Source organism: Antedon mediterranea, chromosome 6 (assembly GCF_964355755.1).
Source record: "Antedon mediterranea chromosome 6, ecAntMedi1.1, whole genome shotgun sequence".
NCBI classification, from domain to species: domain Eukaryota; kingdom Metazoa; phylum Echinodermata; class Crinoidea; order Comatulida; family Antedonidae; genus Antedon; species Antedon mediterranea.
Genome location: NC_092675.1, coordinates 128,541 through 146,561, shown reverse-complemented (window position 1 = coordinate 146,561; position 18,021 = coordinate 128,541). Strand labels below are relative to the sequence as shown.

The 18,021-nt window shown below is 34.2% G+C and overlaps 1 long non-coding RNA gene and 1 other non-coding gene across 2 annotated transcripts; both read right to left on the bottom strand.

The window, feature by feature from the left end:
• Positions 1-244: 244 nt before the first annotated feature.
• On the bottom strand, positions 245-17,110 carry LOC140052076 (uncharacterized). The gene is made up of 3 exons (XR_011845577.1): positions 17,042-17,110; positions 16,580-16,705; positions 245-361 (listed from the first exon to the last, which is right to left on the bottom strand). It is a non-coding gene; the product is annotated as an uncharacterized lncRNA (long non-coding RNA).
• Positions 9,761-9,832, bottom strand: Trnad-auc (transfer RNA aspartic acid (anticodon AUC)). Its single transcript has one exon. It is a non-coding gene; the product is annotated as a tRNA-Asp (tRNA).
• Positions 17,111-18,021: the final 911 nt, after the last annotated feature.

Sequence of the window (18,021 nt, the reverse complement as noted above, 5' to 3'; positions counted from 1 at the left end):
GTTGAACCTAAATTCGTTTTAATCGTCAATAACTAATTATCTAACTTAATTTAATTAGTAAACAGGGTTACATCAGGTGGTTAAAATCAGTACCGAAAGTACGAACCAACTTTATATACCATCGAGTAAAAATTCTAGAAGTAAGGCGCGATTTACCGAATTTTGCCCTTACGTAAATTTATATATAGATAATAGGCCTATAGAATATTAAATATTGTGGTAATGAACAATATGACCACCTTACTTCTACTATTCACACATGCGTTGATATCGTAACCATCACCATTACAATCACATCGGTATCCAGCTGGTTTTGTGAATGAATTACAGGTTGGGTTTAAACAAGGACTGTCAAAGCAATCTACAACAACAAAAATAATAAAGAAATGTTTGTAATTTAACGCAGTTAGTATTATTTTCTTTACATGCATTGGCTGTAATATCGTAGCATTGCATTACATAAGAATCTAGGCCTATAGTTGTAATCTATACAAACTACAAGAAAATGATTTAAACAATTTTTAAAATGACTTTAAAATAGGCCTATTGTTAAAAACAACATTATGAAATGATTAAACAGTTAAATTAACTATTGTTTTACTTATTTTAGCATCAGGAAAAATAATTTTACTTTTGTATTTTCCGAAAGTGATAATAAATATATCTTGTATGGTGAAGTAATTATTATAATTCCGTTGACACTTTATTCTGAATTCATGTATTTCCTTATATTGAATGTTTTGATTGTATTTTCTATAAGAGTATCTTTATGATATAATTATATATATATACATATACAATGTTAAAGTAAGCTATAGTTGTATGCCATGTGTAAAAAATGTAATTAACAAGCATAACCACAATGTACTGAACCCCCATACAGAACGAGAAAGTGCGTGCAATTACCGCAACAAACCCAAATGCCCCCTAAATGGTTCATGCCTCGCATCTGAAATTGTCTACTCCGCCGACGTCATAACCAATAACGAAACTAAGACATATATTGGTATGACGGGTGGGCAGTTTAAAACTAGGTTTAACAATCACAAGAAATCTTTCAAAAAAGAAACGTACAGTAAAGAATCCGAGCTCTCAAAGTACGTATGGTCTTTGAAAAATAATGACGTAATGTTTACAATTAAATGGAAAGTAGGCCTAATTAAATATTCCTCCACTAAGAACGCCGCTTATGGGCGTTGTAGTCTTTGTCTATAGATGAAAAGCTATGTATTCTAAATGCAAACAAAACAAATTTGTTAAACAAAAGGTCTGAACTGATTTCAAAATGTCGTCGTAACAAGAAAATTTACATACCACCTGACTAAAGCCTTATAACACCTCGAGATACGGTATTGTTCAGTCTATCTGAAGATCGTTTAATGTAAAACACCGTGAAATAGACGCCCGTGTTGTATCTAATTCATATATATATAATGTTATATATATAAACAAATCAGGCAAAGAACACTAATTCTAAACCGCCCGGTGATGATATACTGAAATTTAATTAATTAATTTGAAACGATAAAGATGAGGATGTTATATATATATATATAACTAACTTTTCTGCTAACTTTTCTGGCTGTTTACTTTATCGTTTTGATTTAGCTTTTCGCTTTTTATTTTTGTATCTCCATTGAGATCCAGCACTGATACCCACAGCATTGTCATTTTTTTCAGTAATTTGTCTTTGGATTTATATATATATATATATATATATATATATATATATATTTTATTTCCTACCTAAAATCCACAAAGCACGCAATCCTGGTAGACCCATTATTTCGGGCAATGGCACTGCTACAGAGAAAATTTCTGAATATGTGGATGATTTACTAAGACCATATGTGACTGATCTCCCTTCATACATTCAGGACTCCACGGACTTTATCCGCAAAATTAACCAAATTCAAAATTTACCTAATAATTCTGTTCTGGCTACATTAGATGTTTCATCATTGTATACTAATATCCCTCACGAAGAAGGAGCCGACGCATGTATTTTAAATATCATACAAATTCCAGGCAAAACGCCTACTAAAGCTCATTTACGAGAACTGGTCATGTTGATTTTAACCAACAACAATTTTATTTTTGGAAATGACCATTACCTTCAAAATCATGGCACAGCGATGGGCACAAAAATGGCGCCATCTTTTGCAAATTTATCTATGGGACAATTTGAGGCCAATTTTCTGTCCCTCCAACCAAATAAACCACTTGTTTGGTTTAGATACATTGACGACATCTTCATGATCTGGACCCATGGTGAAGATAATTTTGAATCTTTTCTTCTCAATATTAAATCAGCCCACCCAACTATCAAATTTACAGCTACCAAATCCACTAGTAGCGTTGATTTTTTGGACACTATAGTGACCATAGAAAATGGTACACTCAAAACTGACCTATTCCGTAAACCCACGGATAAAAATATGTACCTGCTCCCTAGCAGTTGTCACCCCCGACACTGTACTAAAAACATACCTTACAGTCAAGCATTACGTATCAGACGTATCTGTTCTTCAGATTTAGATTTTCAGAATCGTACCGAAGAACTAACCGGACATCTCCGGAATAGAAATTACAAGAAGGAATACATCGAAACTGCTATAAAGAAAGCAAAAGATATTCCTCGATGTCAAACACTGACGTACAAACCACGTCAGCCAAAAAAATCCACCAGAGTGCCATTGGTCACAACCTACCACCCTAGGTTGCCTCTATTACGGGCTATTATTGAGAAACATATGCCCATTCTACAGTCCACAGAACGTCTCAGGACTGTTTTTCCGGAACCACCCATTATTGCATTTCGTAGACCTCCCAACCTTCGTGATATATTAGTCAGATCCAAATTAAAGAGTGAAACTAACTCTCATGACAGCCAAAATTTGGGCAGTCACCTTTGCGGCAAATCTTGCAAAACTTGTTCATTGGTTGATTCTACTGAAAAATTTGAGAGTAACCAAACTGGCCGCATTTTTCGGATAAGACAATCAATTAATTGTCTAACCAAAAACGTCATTTATCTCATATACTGTAATATTTGTGGCAAACAGTACGTCGGAGAAACAAAAAACACTCTCCGTATGAGAATGACACAACATAGATCAGCTATCAAAACAATAAAGCTTGATCAACCTGTAGCCGAACATTTTAATTCAGCTGGTCACTCGATTGCAAATTTCAGAGTTATTGCAATAGACCACGATGTTTTGATTTAGCTTTTCGCTTTTTATTTTTGTATCTCCATTGAGATCCAGCCACTGATACCCACAGCATTGTAATTTTTTTTTCAGTAATTTGCCTTTGGATTTATATATATTATAGATGAGGGCGTATGAATTTGATCTCTGGTGCGCGTGCGTACAACTGAGGACTAGTTGTGTTCCAACCGTACACCACGCCGAGAATGTTAAAGGGTCGTTATCCGACCGAGTTAAAGAACAATACCATGCAAGCCTCAGTGGTCTAATAGTTAGGGCAACTGCATATCAAGCAGATGGTCCGAGTTCGAGCCTCGGTTGGGGCGACTTTTTCTCATGCTCACAGATTTCCTCATCTTTATCGTTTCAAAAAATTAATTAAATAATTTTCAGTGTATCACCGGGCGGTTTGGAATTTATTTCTATGCCTGTTGTGTCTATATATATATATATATATATATATATATATTCAGGTTGAAATTTTCAGACCGTTTGGTGCTCAATACCAAGGTAGAGCATAAATAAATAAAATAACAGCAGAAAACTTGGTTACTTCATTGTTTTAATCACTACAAATTTGTTTCGTACGACCAGCATGTAGCTGGCCGCACTCTTCAGGTGAAATATAAAACATAAGTGACACAGTTGGTAGTTGAGACAACTGTGTCACTTATGTTTTATATTTCACCTGAAGAGTGCGGCCAGCTACATGCTGGTCGTACGAAACAAATTTGTAGTGATTAAAACAATGAAGTAACCAAGTTTTCTGCTGTTATTTTATTTATTTATATATTATTATATATATATATATATATATATCAATGATGTTGCGTAGCACTGTGTAAATTATATATAAATCATACTGTAAATTATAGAAACAGTGCTCATATGCGATTATGAGATCATGTTCCGAATATGAGCACTGTTTCTATAATTTACAGTATGATTTATATATATATATATATATAAATCCAAAGGCAAATTACTGAAAAAAATGACAATGCTGTGGGTATCAGTGGCTGGATCTCAATGGAGATACAAAAATAAAAAGCGAAAAGCTAAATCAAAACGATAAAGTAAACAGCCAGAAAAGTTAGCAGAGCTTTCGGGCAACACTAGCCCTTCATCAGTGCAAGTGAAGGAATTTGGATAACGTCATCTATATATAAATTTACGTAAGGGCAACATTCGGTAAATCGCGCGTTATTTCTAGAATGTTTACTCGATGGTATATAAAGTTGGTTCGTACTTTCGGTACTGATTTTAACCGCCTGATGTAACCCTGTTTACTAATTAAATTGAGTTCAATAATTAGTTATTGACGATTAAAACGAATTTAGGTTCAAAGATTTGCCCCAAATAGGGGTGTTTTTCGATCGTGGTATACACTGTCTAATGGATGTCCGTCTTGAAAAATACCCGCAGACGATAATACGAGGATGCTTCGCATTTTCCTATCTCCTCCTACGATAATTGTTTTTAATGGCTGAAAACCGGTTGAACAGCTCGAGTACAGCATCATAATGTTGAAGACAGGCCGATTTTCTTTAAAAAATACTATTTTGATAGATTTAATATACGTTTATACAAATGTATTGATTTGCGATGAATGGAACATTCCAATCTCTGTTCCACAAGTGTCTATTCCCTCAGGCGTCGTAAAGGCAAGTACTGTATACTCATAACAGAAATTCGATCCATTTTTTTTTCAATCTGTGCTGCAGAGGTTGGATATAATTTTTTTTTAACGGATAAAGAGCTAGCGTTTTCACTCGCCGTATATTATGTATAAATCTTTATTATTGGAGTTAAACCACCCACATCATCACCCTTCCCTCACTGGCATGAGTAGCGTTGTAAAACCAGTAGAGGATAGGCCTACGGTACATCACATGCCCTAAACGCAGAACAACTTTGGTGGGTAGGGTAGGAACCAACTTAAGTATGAATTGGCTCTAAGAAACAATTGAAAACCATTAGGCCTCCTACTAATTAAGTTGAGTTAGATAATTTAATATTTATTGACGATTAAATCGAATTTATGATTTTCCCGAATAGAGGTGGTTTTCACAAATGGTTTTACATTATATAAACATATACACGTCGTAGTGATGTATCGTTACATGTAAGGCCTACTGTACTATTTCAATCGACTAGGACGGTGATAGTTTCAACAAAGTATTACATCGCAATGTTTTACTGTGTTTAGTGGTATATTATTTGTAAAACATAAAAACAATAATAATAATAATAACTGGTACTTAATATAGCGCATTATGCTGAAAGCCCCAATGCGCTTTACAAAGACAGAACAATTTAGAAATTTACAAATTAAAAAGTGGGTTTTGAGGAGAGATTTGAAGACACTGGTGGAAGTAGCCTGACGGATTTCAATAGGCAACGCATTCCATAGAGAAACGGATGCCGAAGAAAATGAACGATTTCCATAAAACTTAGTGGAAGGATGAAATATATGGGCAAGAAGAGACTCAGATCTAGATCTTAGAGACCGCTTAGGAACATAAGGTTGAATAAGTTCAATTAATATTTCGTTACTAAATGGATAAAGAATAATATTTAAAAATTGTTCCTCTTTGCACCCATCCTCTTCCCCATCCCTCAACCCTAATGTTACATACAAAACACAAATTAAGTTTGTTTAAATTTGACTTAAACAATTGGTTTCTCTTTCGGAAGTAATTCCCATGGTGCTAATTTTAGTTGAGTACATAAATCACAGTGTCTATTTATTCGTTCCTGTAGGCTGTAAACGACATGTATTATTGTCCTGCGGTACGTACATTTGAATTCGCCAGTTTTTTAACGCTGAAATTATTATGTATTCGAGAACCATCTGTGGGCACGACCTACCATCTAGTAGTATAAAGCTGGCAAGTGCTGTCTGGGTGGACAGGAATAAAAGAAATATGCCAAAGGGAGCCAGGGTGGAGTCTGAATAAGAGTAGAAAACAAAGAAGGTAGCTTGGTAGAGATATAAACAATTTTGGAATGAGACTAAAAAACAGCTTAAATGGTGGTTAATATTGAAACTTAAATTTTGGTAGTCAATGGAATAATTTTACCGATCTGGGAGTATGTTCCTAATGTTAAGTCCGAAAGGTTTTGTGGTTTTAAGTAGTAATTCCCAGTGGTTTTCTTTGTCTTTGCGAATTTTGTCGCTCCATTTGACATCGTGGTCTATTGCAATAACTCTGAAATTTGCAATCGAGTGACCAGCTGAATTAAAATGTTCGGCTACAGGTTGATCAAGCTTTAATGTTTTGATAGCTGATCTATGTTGTGTCATTCTCATACGGAGAGTGTTTTTTGTTTCTCCGACGTACTGTTTGCCACAAATATTACAGTATATGAGATAAATGACGTTTTTGGTTAGACAATTAATTGATTGTCTTATCCGAAAAATGCGGCCAGTTTGGTTACTCTCAAATTTTTCAGTAGAATCAACCAATGAACAAGTTTTGCAAGATTTGCCGCAAAGGTGACTGCCCAAATTTTGGCTGTCATGAGAGTTAATTTGACTCTTAAATTTGGATCTGACTAATATATCACGAAGGTTGGGAGGTCTACGAAATGCAATAATGGGTGGTTCCGGAAAAACAGTCCTGAGACGTTCTGTGGACTGTAGAATGGGCATATGTTTCTCAATAATAGCCCGTAATGGAGGCAACCTAGGGTGGTAGGTTGTGACCAATGGCACTCTGGTCGAATTTTTTGGCTGACGTGGTTTGTACGTCAGTGTTTGACATCGAGGAATATCTTTTGCTTTCTTTATAGCAGTTTCGATGTATTCCTTCTTGTAATTTCTATTCCGGAGATGTCCGGTTAGTTCTTCGGTACGATTCTAAAAATCTAAATCTGAAGAACAGATACGTCTGATACGTAATGCTTGACTGTACGGTATGTTTTTAGTACAGTGTCGGGGGTGACAACTGCTAGGGAGCAGGTACATATTTTTATCCGTGGGTTTACGGAATAGGTCAGTTTTGAGTGTACCATTTTCTATGGTCACTATAGTGTCCAAAAAATCAACGCTACTAGTGGATTTGGTAGCTGTAAATTTGATAGTTGGGTGGGCTGAATTAATATTGAGAAGAAAAAATTCCAAATTATCTTCACCATGAGTCCAGATCATGAAGATGTCGTCAATGTATCTAAACCAAACAAGTGGTTTATTTGGTTGGAGGGACAGAAAATTGGCCTCAAATTGTCCCATAAATAAATTTGCAAAAGATGGCGCCATTTTTGTGCCCATCGCTGTGCCATGAATTTGAAGGTAATGGTCATTTCCAAAAATAAAATTGTTGTTGGTTAAAATCAACATGACCAGTTCTCGTAAATGAGCTTTAGTAGGCGTTTTGCCTGGAATTTGTATGTAATTTAAAATACATGCGTCGGCTCCTTCTTCGTGAGGGATATTAGTATACAATGATGAAACATCTAATGTAGCCAGAACAGAATTATTAGGTAAATTTTGAATTTGGTTAATTTTGCGGATAAAGTCCGTGGAGTCCTGAATGTATGAAGGGAGATCAGTCACATATGGTCTTAGTAAATCATCCACATATTCAGAAATTTTCTCTGTAGCAGTGCCATTGCCCGAAATAATGGGTCTACCAGGATTGCCTGCTTTGTGGATTTTAGGTAGGAAATAAAATCTGCCTGGAACTGGATTGACCTGTGCCAAATGAGGTCCAATCTTAGGATCGATGGAGTGTTTTTTTTACCATCACAGAAACAGATTTGGCCACCTTATCCGCAATTTCCGGGGTGGGATCCGTTGTAAGTTTACGATAATGAAGAGGATTGCTTAGCTGTCTTAAGGACTCCTCTTCATAAATTTGATGTCCATGGCAACAGTGGCAGAACCTTTATCAGCGGATTTAATGATAATATCATTACGCTGACGCAATTTGGCAATGGCCTGCCTCTCTTGTTTTGAGAGATTGTCACGTTTATCTGGACTCGGGACGTAGTTTTGTACATCCTCCTCAATAGCCTGAATGAATGTTTCTAAAGCTGGACAACGATTTTTAGGTGGATTCCAGGAACTTTTTGGTTTAAATTTGTTAGCGTTGCCTTCGTTTTGCGTGGTGCTGCTGTCTGAATCAGCAAAATGTTCACGTAATCGTAATCTTCTGGAGAAAGACTCCATATCCAAAGATAGTTGTTGTCCGCCGACCTGCCTTGGTTTTGGGCAGAATTTAAGTCCTCGGGAAAGAAGTTTTTTCTCTTCTTCGGAAAGTCGGCAATTAATTTCAACAACTGACAACTTTTTTTTTTTTTTTTTTTTCTATTTTAATATTTTAAGCTAAACTTTTTGAATGTTCCTGTATTGTATTTCTTGTGTAAATTTCCTCCTTTTTTATATTTTTTTATCATTGGTTTTATACTTTTTTACAAATTTTAATATTGAACAAATGTAAATATCTTTGTAATTCAGCTAAGGCTGCGATAATGATATTGAAATAAATGAAATGAAATGAAATGAAAAAAATCATTCAGCAAATGTTCATTGCCTAATGTGTTTTTTTATATATATAAATATATAAATATAAATATATATATATATATATATATATATATATATATATATATATATATATATATATATATATATATATATATATATATATATATATATATATATATATATATATAAATCGTGGTGAATTTAACGCAGACCATGAAAGCGAAAGTGCTCGATACAAAATGTAGAGCCAAATATAAATAAATGAAAGACGCTAGTAAATTACCAACTGAACATTTTATTGCACTACAGGCTGTTTCATGAGTATGAACTCAATCTTCAGGTGCTTGGCTCTGAATGATAGTCACAAGTGAATACAAAAAGCTATAATGAAGTCTTAAGGCAAACTGTTTATGTGAACAATAGTATGCTAATTAGCAAGTACAACACATCTCTATTTCCTGGACAGTCTATTGTTAACCAAATTCTTATTATCTAAATTACTGATACTTTAGTAGAAACTTTCTCCTATGTCTACATGCACTGACTAATTTGTTCCTATGGTTAAGTGAGCTGGTTTCAGGCTTGCATATAATATAATACTTCTCTTGTAAGCATAGATTACACCGTTTGTTAACATTGGAATATGGTTTACACTTCTTTATTATTCGCCATTTAATGTTATACTTTATGTTATCATCTTTTAGCTTCCAGATGTACTGGCTAAGCGTTGTGCTGTTTTTGTATTTAACATTACGGAATGAACTATTGTGTGCGTTATATCTGCATTTAAATGTGTTTTCGGTTAGTCCGACATATGTTTCAATAAGTTCAATAAGACTTTTTCTCATTCTCACAGATCCTCATCTTTATCGTTTCAAATTAATTAATATATATATATATATTAAAACAATGAAGTAACCAAGTTTTCTGCTGTTATTTTATATATAAACACAAGAGGCAAAGAACATTAATTCTAAACCGCCCGGTGATATACTGAAATTTAATTAATTAATTTGAAACGATAAAGATGAGGAAATCTGTGAGAATGAGAAAAAGTCGCCCCAACCGAGACTCGAACTCGGACCGCCTGCTTGATATGCAGATGTCCTAACCATTAGACCATTGGGGCTTTCATGGTATTGTTCGAACTCGATTGGATAACGACTCTTTAACATTCTCGGCGTGGCACGGCGGAACAGCACTAGTCCTCAGTTGTACGCACGCGCAACAGAGATCAAATTAATACGCCCTCATCTTTCAGTATTTTTATTCTTAATTATTATTTTTAATTAATATATATATATATATATTAAAACAATGAAGTAACCAAGTTTTCTGCTGTTATTTTATATATATATATATATATATATATATATATTCAGGTTGAAATTTTCAGACCGTTTGGATAGAGTGCTCAATACCAAGGTAGAGCATAAATAAATAAAATAACAGCAGAAAACTTGGTTACTTCATTGTTTTAATCACTACAAATTTGTTTCGTACGACCAGCATGTAGCTGGCCGCACTCTTCAGGTGAAATATAAAACATAAGTGACACAGTTGTCTCATAGTGCTTAATAGAAGTGAGTCATCGGGAAGTCGTATACAATAGCCTATTGTTTTAGATAAACTGTTTGGATCTGCAATTTAGTAAGAATTTTTTCCTATGTCTACAAGTAGAGACTAACTCGTTCTTACGGTTCAGTGAGCATAGCTCTGGTTGACGTATAATAACATACTTTTCATATATACATAAATTACATCTTTTGTTAATATTTGAGTAAGGTTTGCATTTCTTTATAATTTTCCATTTAATTGAGTAATTTGTTTTAGAGTCTTTAAGTGTCCATATATATTTACTGAGTTCCGTTGCACTTCTTAATTTTTCGTTCCGGAATGAAGACGTATGGTTTCTGTATCTAGTTTTAAACTGGTTTTCAGTTAGTCCGCCATATGTTTCTTCTTTTGATGAATCTTCTCTCTTTACTGTAGCTTGGTAAACTACACCTTTTGTTAGGCAGTTACCTGGGAGCGGGCATTCATTGGGATTGCGGCAGTTACATCCGCTTGTTTTCGCGTTGGTTTCAGTAGGCTTTTCTTTGGCTATCACATATTTGTTGTGTGCGTTAATTACTTTGTCTACGCTGGGCATGCAACTATAGCTTAGTTTCAAGGTATTTTTGTTAAATATTTTCCTGAGCTTGTTGCCGGCAGGAAAACAATCTTCTACTATAGCTAAAAACTTGTGGCCGATGTTGGTTGCTACGTTTTTGCTGAATGGTGGGTTAAACCAAATTATGTTTCTGGTGCGTGATTTTTTGGGCTTCTGCTGTTCAGCATTGAACTCAAGTTGATGATTGTATCCACTTTCTTTGAGGGCTTCCTGGTATAGGGGTGCGGATGCATGAAATGTATCTTTGTCTGATGAGATGTCAGAAAGGCGTCTATTTATAGCAAGTGGGATGTTTCGGATAATAGATGGAGGATGGTTGCTGTCATGGTGCACGTAGGTTGGTTTGTTATTAGGCTTAGTGAAAGGTTGGAAGATCCCTGTCCTTAGGTCGAACGTTACATCCAAATAATTGACTCTTTTCTTGTTAGCTTCAATTGTTAGCTTGAGGTTGTTCTCCTGGAAAATTTTACAAATATCTTTCTTGATTAGCTCAATCGTTTTGGCTGATTCGCGAAACGCGGCTAGGCCATCGTCGCGGTATAGACCAATTTGGTTGCCATATTTTTTCCTTAACCCGCAACCGCAAACATCAACAAAGAATGAAACGTATGGATTTAAAACATCTACATCTCCGAAACCCGTAGTGGAGCTTTGTGAATTTGAAAAAAAAATGTTAAATCTTGTCAGAAATGTTCAATTCAAGAATTGCAACAGCGAATTCCAAGATAAATTGCTAGAAGATGTCAACAAAATCAAAAAAGACAACAAGCTAATAATACCCGCCGACAAAACAACGAATTTTTATCGAGTCGATACCCCAGTATACAACAATCTACTCAACAACAATGTTACAAAATCTTATAAGAAGACGAACAAAAGCACAACTTCTAAATTAGCCAGAGATGAATATGAAACCGCCGCAAAACTAAAATTGGAAAGCAGAATCGAGCGTTTAGCCGAGAAGGAAGCTTTTATAACACTAAAAGACCACAAACCCAACTTCGAGAACAACCCGACATGTAGATTGATCAACCCATCGAAATCAGAAATTGGCATCGTAAGAAACAAATCCTTGAAAGAATAAATAAGAAAATAATAGCGTCTACAGGATTAAATCAATGGAAGAACACTAATTCTGTTATCGAATGGTATAAGAACATTCAAAACAAGGATAAGCACTCGTTTATTTGCTTCGACATAGTTGATTTCTACCCGTCAATAACCAGTGACCTACTTAAAAAAGCCCTTGAATTCGCCTCCAAGTTTGAAGCAATCTCCGATGAAGAAACAAATATTATTATCCAAGCGAAAAAGTCACTCCTTTTCCATGATAACGCTACATGGTGCAAAAAAGGAACTGAAAACCAACCTGTGTTTGACGTCACAATGGGAAGCTTTGATGGTGCTGAAACCTGTGAAATCGTAGGTACATATCTTTTGTCGCAACTGTCTAACAAATATGGCAACCAAATTGGTCTATACCGCGACGATGGCCTAGCCGCGTTTCGCGAATCAGCCAAAACGATTGAGCTAATCAAGAAAGATATTTGTAAAATTTTCCAGGAGAACAACCTCAAGCTAACAATTGAAGCTAACAAGAAAATAGTCAATTATTTGGATGTAACGTTCGACCTAAGGACAGGGATCTTCCAACCTTTCACTAAGCCTAATAACAAACCAACCTACGTGCACCATGATAGCAACCACCCTCCATCTATTATCCGAAACATCCCACTTGCTATAAATAGACGCCTTTCTGACATCTCATCAGACAAAGATACATTTCATGCATCCGCACCCCTATACCAGGAAGCCCTCAAAGAAAGTGGATACAATCATCAACTTGAGTTCAATGCTGAACAGCAGAAGCCCAAAAAATCACGCACCAGAAACATAATTTGGTTTAACCCACCATTCAGCAAAAACGTAGCAACCAACATCGGCCACAAGTTTTTAGCTATAGTAGAAGATTGTTTTCCTGCCGGCAACAAGCTCAGGAAAATATTTAACAAAAATACCTTGAAACTAAGCTATAGTTGCATGCCCAGCGTAGACAAAGTAATTAACGCACACAACAAATATGTGATAGCCAAAGAAAAGCCTACTGAAACCAACGCGAAAACAAGCGGATGTAACTGCCGCAATCCCAATGAATGCCCGCTCCCAGGTAACTGCCTAACAAAAGGTGTAGTTTACCAAGCTACAGTAAAGAGAGAAGATTCATCAAAAGAAGAAACATATGTCGGACTAACTGAAAACCAGTTTAAAACTAGATACAGAAACCATACGTCTTCATTCCGGAACGAAAAATTAAGAAGTGCAACGGAACTCAGTAAATATATATGGACACTTAAAGACTCTAAAACAAATTACTCAATTAAATGGAAAATTATAAAGAAATGCAAACCTTACTCAAATATTAACAAAAGATGTAATTTATGTATATATGAAAAGTATGTTATTATACGTCAACCAGAGCTATGCTCACTGAACCGTAAGAACGAGTTAGTCTCTACTTGTAGACATAGGAAAAAATTCTTACTAAATTGCAGATCCAAACAGTTTATCTAAAACAATAGGCTATTGTATACGACTTCCCGATGACTCACTTCTATTAAGCACTATGAGACAACTGTGTCACTTATGTTTTATATTTCACCTGAAGAGTGCGGCCAGCTACATGCTGGTCGTACGAAACAAATTTGTAGTGATTAAAACAATGAAGTAACCAAGTTTTCTGCTGTTATTTTATATATATATATATATATATATATATATATATATATATATATATATATATATATATATATATATATAAACACATTAGGCAATGAACAGTAATTCTAAACCGCCCGGTGATATACTGAAATTTAATTAATTATATATTATATATATAATATATATATATATAAATCAAGGAGCTGCATAGGCAGGATATAGAAAAAAATCAAGATCAAATAAGTTAAAACTGCCTCAATATAGATTTATTTTAACGACATGTTTCGGGCATAGCCCATCATCAGGTGAAAAGAATTGTAACAAAGGATAACATATATAAGTCACAAAATTACATAATAAAACAAATCAACCAATCAAAGATGTTAACAAACAAAAGGCATAGTTATAAAGGCACGCCTCCAAAAGCTATGGTGTACAAAGCAGGAATGGTTGCTTATAAAGCAGGAAATTTAAAACAAAGACAAAAGCTTCAAGTGTAAATAATTGTTAATATGTGAATGTCTCTGGCAAAATTAATGTTTAAAGGATCTAAATTGTACATTTATGCCGGTAGGGGCAAGAGTGCCAAGCTTTACAATTATTCTTTCTTCTATAATTCTACGAGATGTCTCAGAACCATTACATACTTTAACACCAGAAATAGTAATATCCGAAAGGGAATGCTCATTATTACAAAAATGGGTGGCTACAGGTAATCCGGGAGTCTTTAGTTTAATAGACCTTAAATGTTCTACAAACCTATCACCTAACCTGCGTTTAGTTTCACCAATATAAAGCATATTACATTTAGTACACGAAATACAATAAACTAGATTTCTAGTGGTGCACGTAATACGATCTGTGATCACATAATTACCAGAAGGTCCTACTATTTGGTTTGAACATGAAACGTAATTACATGTCGAACATCTATTTCTATTACATTTGAATGTTCCAATTGATTCATTACCTTTGTTTTGTAATTTAGACGTTTATGTAGCGATGATGATGACTTTAACATCAAAGCATCTGAGATGATCGATTTTTTCAATGCACGCGAATATCCATCTGACATTACTGTGAAATCTCTAAGAAAAGTTTGCCAGTTAACGCACGAGGACACATTGCAACCTACACATAATACAAATGCTTGTGACCGCATACCTCTAGTCCTCACGTATCATCCTATGAATAAGAAGGTTATTAACATTGTTCGCGATAACTTTTCAATTTTGACTGAAGATAAATCCGCTACAAAAGATATTTTTCAAGAACCACCCATGATAGCTTACAGACGTGATCAAAGCATTAAAGACACTTTAGTTAAATCTAAATTACAAAACAAAGGTAATGAATCAATTGGAACATTCAAATGTAATAGAAATAGATGTTCGACATGTAATTACGTTTCATGTTCAAACCAAATAGTAGGACCTTCTGGTAATTATGTGATCACAGATCGTATTACGTGCACCACTAGAAATCTAGTTTATTGTATTTCGTGTACTAAATGTAATATGCTTTATATTGGTGAAACTAAACGCAGGTTAGGTGATAGGTTTGTAGAACATTTAAGGTCTATTAAACTAAAGACTCCCGGATTACCTGTAGCCACCCATTTTTGTAATAATGAGCATTCCCTTTCGGATATTACTATTTCTGGTGTTAAAGTATGTAATGGTTCTGAGACATCTCGTAGAATTATAGAAGAAAGAATAATTGTAAAGCTTGGCACTCTTGCCCCTACCGGCATAAATGTACAATTTAGATCCTTTAAACATTAATTTTGCCAGAGACATTCACATATTAACAATTATTTACACTTGAAGCTTTTGTCTTTGTTTTAAATTTCCTGCTTTATAAGCAACCATTCCTGCTTTGTACACCATAGCTTTTGGAGGCGTGCCTTTATAACTATGCCTTTTGTTTGTTAACATCTTTGATTGGTTGATTTGTTTTATTATGTAATTTTGTGACTTATATATGTTATCCTTTGTTACAATTCTTTTCACCTGATGATGGGCTATGCCCGAAACATGTCGTTAAAATAAATCTATATTGAGGCAGTTTTAACTTATTTGATCTTAATATATATATATATATATAATATATATGGTCCGAGTTATATAAATCCAAAGGCAAATTACTGAAAAAATGACAATGTTGTGGGGGTGTTGTGGGTATCAGTGGTTGGATCTCAATGGAGGTACAAAATAAAAGCGAAAAGCTAAATCAAAACGAGAAGTAAAACAGCCAGAAAAGTTATATATATACAATATTATTGTGATGTTTTATTAACGTATTGGAAAATAAATTTGAATTTAATTTAATGTTTTGCCAATTTAGGTGAACTTGACCTTGCCACCGAATAACTAAATCCCGCCTCCCCCCCGTGTACTATTGTTTTAACATTCTTTCAGTAATTATCGGAAAAGAAGAAAAAGTAGATCAAAATGACAAACGATACTAGAAATTGGAGATAAAGTGATATAAAACACGAGTTTGTAAAACTACAGTTAGGCTAGACCTATGTACAATGTATACAGTAGCATACATGTGTATAACCATGAAGAGGTATATACGAGTGACGGATAGATTCTGACCAGGATTTAGAACAATTTACACTAGGTTTATTTTTCCTGGGGTCTTGCAAAATAAAGTACAGAATTATTCTTAAAATAACATCATATAGAGATTCATTGCGTCAATACTTATATTTTCAGTTATCATTAGTGTCATCAATAAATGTTATTTTTGGTGGAATGAAAGTTACACCAATACAATGTTTATGTACTATTAATAGATAAAGCGGTTTATTAATGTGAGTTTCAAATAAAAAAGTAATTAAAAATCCGAAATTCACTGACTAATAAGCCTAAAATGTATTTCAATATAGTGTAATTCAAGATGTTACCAGGATTACCTTCTTTTTTTTAATTTCATATTTTAATGTACTGTAAGTATCAAAGTTAAGTGGAGACTTACAGTTAAAGACTTGGCAGTTATCAATAAGTGCATGAAAACCGTCAGGACATTGACACATAACTTCACCACCTGGCAAAATAAGCCTACACAATCCTCCACCTGGACACGGATTTGGATTACATGGATCTATTGAATAATACAAGAAAAAAACCTCATTTATTTAAGAGGTTTAAAATTTGGTACTATAATATTATGATATTAATTAGTTTTACATTCCAAAAAGAGCATGACATTGGCCTTATCAAACTCACTCTGATGTCATTGAGTACAATACTAATGTACAGTACGGTATGTTTCGAAAAGATAGTGATAGCCATGACCTACGTAATTCATACGTAATCATTTTATTTCAATAGATTTAGAACACTGATTTCATCATAAGCCTACATGACTGGTAGATAAAGAGGACGGAAAACATGTATTCTATTTCTAAAACAATGTAATAAAATCAAATCACAATACCTTGGCAGTGTACACTATGGATCAACCTACAGATGAATATAAGCAAAACTCTAGTAACCAATTGCCACATATTAAATTAACAATCTGCATTCCCTTGCTATAAATTTATTCTCAGGATATTATTTCGCCATTTAAATACATTGCAAATATTACACTAGTCTACTTCCTTGTAGATTCATATGTTTATATAGCTCTTTGTTACTAAGTTCGTTCTTTGTATTAAATCTGTCAACTGTTTGATGTTATTTTTAGTACCGTTCTAATACTATATGTTCTCTGGTCTTATTGGTCCTATTGGTCTTTTACATTGTTGGGTTGTAAATTAAGTAAAGAAAAGAATTACGTATCCTGTGCATTGTTGTTTCAAGTAAGGATAGTACCTGTATACAAAAAGAGTGCGTTTGGGGTAGTGAAATAAGAATATGAATAGAAAAAATGAAAAATTATATACAAAATTAATGGTAAAATAAAATATATGCGATATTATGTAAACGATATTAACGTGAGCATAATCGTGCATAAATATAATTTTACAGATAATTACTACTGGCCTTTCGTAATATTTGTCACGTTTTATAAAATAAAAAAAAACACAGTGAATTTCTTTAGGCAGTTATGTTCAAGATGGCAGAAGCATTACTGTAGGAAACTGTATCACATGGAAGCTTACTGTTTAATACGGCTTAAAAATGGGTATTTGGAACTCGGACTGGGCATGCGCAAACCTCAAAGCACGTATATCTCGGTATATGTCTTGGAGAAGAGAGTCTGTATTCAGAGATTAGTAACACCGGTTCAGTAAACAATGTTTTCGTTTTGGCTGTCAATTTATCTTTGTCAAAACAATCTTCCCACTATGGTAAATATTTGTGGCAAATTGTGTGTATAGATGAAGAATTGTTTGATTAAGTAAAAAACAAAAATTATAGATTTTAAAAATAAACCAAATAGGAAAGTGTAACTGTCTTTTAAATCAATCA